The sequence below is a fragment of the Rutidosis leptorrhynchoides genome, chromosome 1, assembly GCF_046630445.1.
Source record: "Rutidosis leptorrhynchoides isolate AG116_Rl617_1_P2 chromosome 1, CSIRO_AGI_Rlap_v1, whole genome shotgun sequence".
Taxonomy (NCBI): domain Eukaryota; kingdom Viridiplantae; phylum Streptophyta; class Magnoliopsida; order Asterales; family Asteraceae; genus Rutidosis; species Rutidosis leptorrhynchoides.
The window spans coordinates 260,868,375-260,876,654 of record NC_092333.1 but is presented as its reverse complement, the minus strand read 5'-3'; positions in this window follow the sequence as shown (position 1 = coordinate 260,876,654).

Sequence of the window (8,280 nt, the reverse complement as noted above, 5' to 3'; positions counted from 1 at the left end):
GCTGTCTGATCCACTCCTTGTCATCAGCAAGCATCTTTTGATGATCGAGAGGATCACATACCACCGGGAGTGCAAATACTTCTTTTGAAACTTAGCTGGTGGAACATTGGTAGCTCCAACATATCCAACTTGGAAGATTGAGCTCATCATCTGCTGAGTAGCAGGAAAAACAGGAGCATTCTGTACAAGAGGAAGCTGAAAGATCCTCCTGAAGTCATCTTTGGTGATACTCCTGAATCCTTGTACCCCTCTCAGCTCAAATTCAAATTTAGTTGGTTCTTCCTGTAGATTGGCAGCTGTAGGTTGTGTAGCCTCCACAAACCTTATTGTTCTATTAAGAAGCTCCAAGTCTGTGACTGACACACTAACTTTTGAGCTTAGAGCAGGCCATAAAGTATGCCTCTCTAGAATAGCAATCCAGTAATTGCAAGGGATGTTGGTTTCATAATTGATGAAGTGATTGTTCGCCATTTAGCTGTATAAATAAGAAATAGAAGATCACAAGATGTTATCATAAAGCACATATCTCTATTCTTATTTCCTTTGAAAACCTTTGTATTTTTCAGATTTTATAATTTTTATGAATTTTTCTAAGTTATAAAAATCATTTATTCCAAATAAGAAAAAATATTTGACAAACATGATATTCATATGATATTCATCACATTACACCTATCATGTAAAATCAAGTATATACCATAAAGAATCAGAACAACACTTAGTCAATTATTCAACACAATTCAAGCAGATTCGGTATTCATGAAAACTTAAGATTCGGTAACCAAATAAGCTTGAGTTTTCAATTCAAAGACTTAGAATAAAACATGTTAAGTGTTTCAAGTCAAAAATCAAATTATTTCAAAGTACCAAATAGCAGACTCGGTATCAAGTCAAGAACATATTCGATATCTTCAAAAATCACAGATAATCACTCAAACATGCATATTCAGTCTTATATCATGCAAAATCATAATCATAATCAATTAACCACTCAATTAAATCAAAAAAACATGTTAATTGTTTGAACAGATTCGGTACTGTAGCAAGAACACATTCAGTATATAGAGAATCCATCAAATAATCAATTAAACAAGTAATCAGACTCGGTCAATTGATAGATCACCCAATTTAACACAGATTAGATCAAGTTTCATGTCAATCAACCAAAACAACAGAGTTTAATCGAAGATTAAAGACATTTGACTCAGATTCAGTATAATCAACACTTTTTCAAAAATTAAGTATCATAATCCTATTTTTATTGATCTTTTCTGGTTAATACTCATTTATTTATCTCAGATCTACAATATGTGAATCCTAGATTTGATTAAAACAAGAAAATACCAAAGATTTGAAGATAGAGAACGACGGATTCGGTAGATTAGGCAGATTCGGTATGTTTAATCAGACTCAGTATATAATTAAGAACAGTGAGAGAGAAAGTTTGACTTTGACCCTCCTTTTATAGATACCAAAGATGTTCAATTAATGGGCTTTACCGAATGAGCCTTTTGTACCGAATGCAGTCCATTTTCAAATTTAAACAAATTTAACTTCAAATCTTGACAAATCTTTATCAAGGATTTTCCAAGATTATCACATTTTCAATGAAAAACATTTCTGAGATAAATTTTGAAAAATTTGAACTTACAGAATCTGTACTGTTGGTTGTCAGATTCGGTAAAATGCTAAAAATAGCATTTATTCAGTAAAATTCAAATCTTTTTGGATTTTAACTTTTCCAATTTTTTTTGAATTTTCTCAGAATAAGATTTGTACTTAGAAAAACTTTGAATTATGTACAAAGTAAAAATCTTTAGTGATACCAATTGTTAAAATGGGTTGCATACTGAGATGAATATACGCCTTAGTGAATTATTTCAGATATAAAACAAAGAGTTTATGAATTTACTTTTTGAAAAATCAATTTTCCTTTCATTTTCTCCATTTTTCTCCACCTCAAAATGTGATATACAAGAGAGTAAATCAACATTTTGATATGTTCCCAAGAAAATGAATTAGCTCCCCCTTGAAATATGATATCAATTAGTTACCTCCCCCTTTCGTAACCATTGAAAACTAAACTCAGGAAGTTAACATAAATCTAAAGACTCCCCCTTGAAAGATAATATCTAAAGTAGAAGAAATCAGTTGCTCCCCCTAGAAAGTATATACTCCCCCTAAACACAAGATCCCAGATATAAGTCCCAATAAAGCTAAGAAAAGTTAAGAACTATACTCCACCATGCAAATCTCTTTGATCAAGAACTTTAGCCTAAGTTCATCTAAAGGTTTAGTGAATATGTCAGCTAATTGCACTTTGGTAGGCACAAAGTATAACTCTACATCTCCTTATTCTACATGGTCCTTAATGAAATGATAACGAATATTTATGTGTTTAGTCTTAGAATGCCGAACTGGGTTGCAAGTAATTACAATATCACTTTGTGAATCACAGTAAATTGGGGTCTTAGAAATCTTAAAGCGATAGTCCAAAAGTTAAGTTTGCATCTGTGACGACCCGAAGATTTCCGACCAAATTTAAACTTAATCTTTATATGGTTTCGACATGATAAGCAAAGTCTGTTAAATTGAATTTCAAAAATTTTAAACTATTTTATGCAATCACTAACCTTTGACCATCCTCGACGATTCACGAACAATTATATATATATATATATATATATATATATATATATATATATATATATACATACTTGTAGTACAAGTATAACTATAATTGTTATAATAATATTGTTATTACTTTCAATATTAATGTCAATACTAATATTATTAATATTAATATTATTAATATTTATATATATATATATATATATATATATATATATATATATATATATATATATATAAATATTACATAAATATTAATGTCAATACTAGTATTATTAATATTATTCTAAATATATAAAATCTTTAAATGTGAATTTGAAATATATATATATATATATATATATATATATATATATATATATATATATATATATATATATATATATATATATATATATTGTTATAGTATTGCTATTACTAATATTATTATTAACAATAATAATATTAGTATTATTATAATTAGTATTATTAACATTAATATGAATAATATTATTATTATCAATTTTTTATATAATTAAAATCAATATTATAACTATAATTATTAATATAATTATTGTTAGTGTTACTATATTTATTTATTATTAACATTAATAAAAAGATTAATATCATTATTATTTTTATAGTTATTACTAGTAGAAAATAATACAATGTATTATTATTAGCAATAATATAACTATTATCAATCTTATATATTTTTTTTGATATCATTATTGTTTATTATTATTAATCATTGTTATCATTATTAATTATATATATATTTATTAATAATAAATTAAATATATAAAGTATAAATCATAAGGGAATCAGTAGTACGATTTCCCTTTTGGATTCAAGATCAACCTTTTTCTTTCAAAATTTGTTTTTGTTGGGAATCAGTTACACATCTATTTCATCAAACATTATCAGACAAAAATCCAGCTAATATAGGATTGCTAGTGTGCTATGAACAAAATTAAAACAGATACAAGAAAAAGGAGTCGATACTCCCTGTTCTTGGGTTAATTTATCAATAGATCAATTTCGAAAGAATTATCATAATCTATTATTTCAGTATGATTAGTAAACCTTCACTCAACCTATCTGTAAGTTTTCAAACATCAACTTTTTATATCTATTTCGAATTTTGAAGTCAAACATTTAATTCAAACAGTCAAACAGTCTGTTCATCTTAAAATTCGAATTCCGTTTGATGTTTATGAATCGATGGATGATCCAGAAAGTTTTCTGGAACAGATTATGACCTATTTCGTTTAATAATTTTGAACTAAACATCTTTAAATTCGATTTTTGGTATTGGTGTTCATACCATTCTTGACTGTGATGAACACTAGATTGAATTCAAATGAATTTTAAAAATGTATAAATGTAGTTATATTAGGATTCACTTATTCGAACTTTCTGTAAAGTATCAACTATTAATTCTTCGAATTGAATTGGAATTTTAGAGTCAAAGTTTATAGATCAAAAAGTCAAAAATTGTTCTAAGATCAAATTGGGATTATCCGTTATAAATAAGGTTAAATTGATAATTTTTAATGTTTAGATGAAGCAATTGTAACACAATTTATTTTATAACATTTCTACAAAATAATCTTAAACTCGTAATGAATTTTTTTTGTTTTACCTCGTTGAACAGCAGATATCTGTCTGTCTGTTATATTTTTTTATTTATTTTATTTTCGCCTTTTATAAATCCAAATGAATAGATATTATTATTTATAATTTTAATGAATGATTTAAAATAAGTTTTATAAATGAATTGGAAAGATACTGATATGTGATCGTTTGAAAAAAAAAAATTGAAGAAGAAGGGAATAAGGAAAACAGTGGATAAATGAGTTAAATAAAAAAAATGCAATCCAAATTATATCAGAAAAAGGGCGGTAGCCCAGCTGGTCTAGATGCGTTGGCGGTATTCGAGAGGTCTTGGGTTTGAACCCGGGTGGTGGCACATATTTTTTTTTAGAGCTTGATTAAAGGTAGTCTATTCTTGTTATTATTATTATTATTATTATTATTATTATTATTATTATTATTATTATTATTATTATTATTATTATTATTATTATTATTATTATTATTATTATTATTATTATTATTAGATGTTATTATTACTAGAAATTATTATGATTATTATTATTGTTATGATTATTATGATTATAAGTATTATTGTTATTAGGTTTATTAGTATTATTATTATTATTATTATTATTATTATTATTATTATTATTATTATTATTATTAACAAGTAATTATTATTAAATGTAATTATTATCATTATTCTAATTATTATCATTAACTTAGCTATTACTAAATAGAACGAGTATTATTACTATTATTATTATGTTTATGATTAAAATTCTTATTATTATATATTCATTAATATTGTTATTATTATTATTGTTATCTATATCAATATCAATAAAGATACCATTGTTAGAATTTTAGAATCTTCAGTGTTATTAATATAGATATTATTATTACTAAGAAAATGATGCAAAAATATTATTACTTCACTAATATTAGTATTTGAATCATTCTTATAATTATTAGTATTATCATTATTAATAAAGTTATTATTACTAGTAAATCGTTATTATCAAAACTATCATTTTTAACAAATAAATATTTTGTACCAAAACTTATATTTACTATATATACTATAATTATATTTCATATAATAATATATCAAACATACTAATATTTTATATAAATACTTACATATAACTAAATGTATAGATAAAAATTAATTTGAAATATATATACAAAATATACAAATATAACATAAGATATATTATATATAAATAAAGTTATATTTAAATAGATTTTAGTATAAATTCTATATAACTACTCGTATCTAAAAACATATACAATTAATGAATGAAATTATGAAATTTCTATTAAATATTTTAATAGATATACAATTGATATAGGTTCGTGAATCCGAGGCCAACCCTGTATTGTTCAATATAGTCATATGTATTTTTACTACAAAATACATTTGGTGAGTTCATTTGATTCCCTTTTACTCTTTACATTTTTGGGACTGAGAATACATGTGCTGTTTTTATAACTGTTTCCTAAATGCTTTTGAGATATATTTTTTTAACTGAGAATACATGAACTGCTTTTATAAATGATTGACGAAATAGACACAAATATTCAAAACTACATTCTATGATAGAATTATTTGGATTTAGAGGTTCGATTTAGTAGTTAGTAACGGTGAGATGATTTTGTCATTGCACTACGCGTTAGCTACCGTTTTAACTACCATCGGTGAGATGATTTCGTCATTGCACTACGCGTTAGCTACCGATGTATTGTATTGTATTGTATTGTATTATAGTCGACTTTGTAGTTGGTAACGGAGGGATGATTTTGCATTGCGTACACATTAGCCCCCGTTTCAGCTACCCTCGGAGGGATGATTTTGCATTGCGTATGCATTAGCCCCCGTTATAAGAATTATATTGTATTAACTACCATGGTGAGATGATTTTGTCATTGAACTACGCATTAGCTACCGTTGGTGAGTTGTTTGAAAGGTTCCGATGTTCTTCATATGAATGATTTTACAGCAGGAATAGACCTGCACAGATTGTTTTCTAATTATGAGTATCTTGTGGTCTATTATATTATTGAAAAATGATTATTTATGATAAACTAATAAACTCACCAACCTTTTGGTTGACACTTGAAAGCATGTTTATTCTCAGGTATGAAAGAAATCTTTTGCTGTGCATTTGCTCATTTTAGAGATATTACTTGGAGTCATTCATGACATATTTCAAAAGACGTTGCATTCGAGTCGTTGAGTTCATCAAGATTATTATTAAGTCAACTATAGTTGGATATATTATGGAATGGTATGCATGCCGTCAACTTTCGTTGAAATGAAACTTTGTCTTTTAAAAACGAATGCAATGTTTGTAAAATGTATCATATAGAGGTCAAGTACCTCGCGATGTAACCAAATGTAATGTATTTGTTCTGATGGATTAGGACGGGTCATTAGAGTTGGTATCAAAGCGGTGGTCTTAGCGAACCAGGTCTTGCATTAGTGTGTCTAACTGATAGTTGTTTAGATGCATTAGTGAGTCTGGACTTCGACCGTGTCTGCTTGTCAAAAGTTTTGCTTATCATTTTTTGTCGGAAATTACCTTCTTATCATTCTTAGTCTAGACACGTTTTACTACATTGACTGCATGAATAGTGTATAGACAAAATTCATATCTTAGCGTATCTGCTACTGTAGACTTTGCCTGACAGCTTCCGTAGATTCCTCCGTAACTTATGGAGTTTTAGTATTATATATGCATATGTAAATTATGTATTACAGGGTACTAATCTACATCCTATAATCTATTTCTTATCGAAAATCCTTTATCTGATCGTACGAGATGAATCCCTCAACCAGTTCGAATTCCTCGAATTCCGACAGCTATTCCGATATGGAGTTTCACCTAAGCTCCGAAAGCAGTGTCACCAGAATGAATCAACCAATCATCCATCCCCAATTCATCTGATGGGTTTGTAGTCAACTTAATCAATGGAGACGCGCAGAAGGCGATTGATAAGGCTAAAAAGGAACATATATTTTATAGCATTATTCCCCAAGAAAGACAAGATTTTAGTTGGTATTGTTCAATTTACAAGCAATATTCGTTTAAATATTAAAAAGTGAAGACAAAAGGCAGGTTCGACAAATTGAAGACAAAAAGGTCCAAAGAGCTAAAAAGTACAAGATACAACTAAAAAGGTTCAAAATATTGATGAGGAACGTCTCAAAATGACAAGAGTACAAGTTACAAGACGCAAAGTACACGATATAAAATAATCCGCGAAGACGTCCGAAAATCCGGAACCGGGACCTGAGCCAAGAAGAAACGCCCGACGCAACGGACCAAAAATATCTAGTCTACTATGCACAAGAATATAATATAATATATATATAATTATATATAATTATATATTATATTATATATTATTATTATATTACGTCGGCAAGAAGAAAACAAATCAATTTGGCTGAATCCAGGGTGGCCATGTGACTCGCATGGCCAGAGGCACAAATCCATGCGAGTCGCATGGAGTGAAATTGCTGGTCAGGTCCTATATAAAGCCAGTTTTCTGCCGAGTTTTATCTCATCTTTTTCTTCCTCTTCATACGTAAAATTTATATTTATATTTATAATTTATATTTTAATTATAATTCTAATAATAAGGGTATGTTAGCGAATGTTGTAAGGGTGTAAGTCGAAATTCTGTCCGTGTAACGCTACGCTATTTTTAATCATTGTAAGTTATGTTCAACCTTTTTATATTAATGTCTCGTAGCTAAGTTATTATTATGCTTATTTAAAACGAAGTAATCATGATGTTGGGCTAATTACTAAAATTGGGTAATTGGGCTTTGTATCATAATTGGGGTTTGGACAAAAGAACGACACTTGTGGAAATTAGACTATGGGCTATTAATGGGCTTTATATTTGTTTAACTAAATGAAAGTTTGTTAATGTTAATATAAAGATTTACAATTGGGCGTCCCTATAAATTACCATATACACTCGATCGGACACGATGGGCGGGGTATTTATATGTACGAATAATCGTTCATTTAACCGGACACGGGAATGGATTAATAG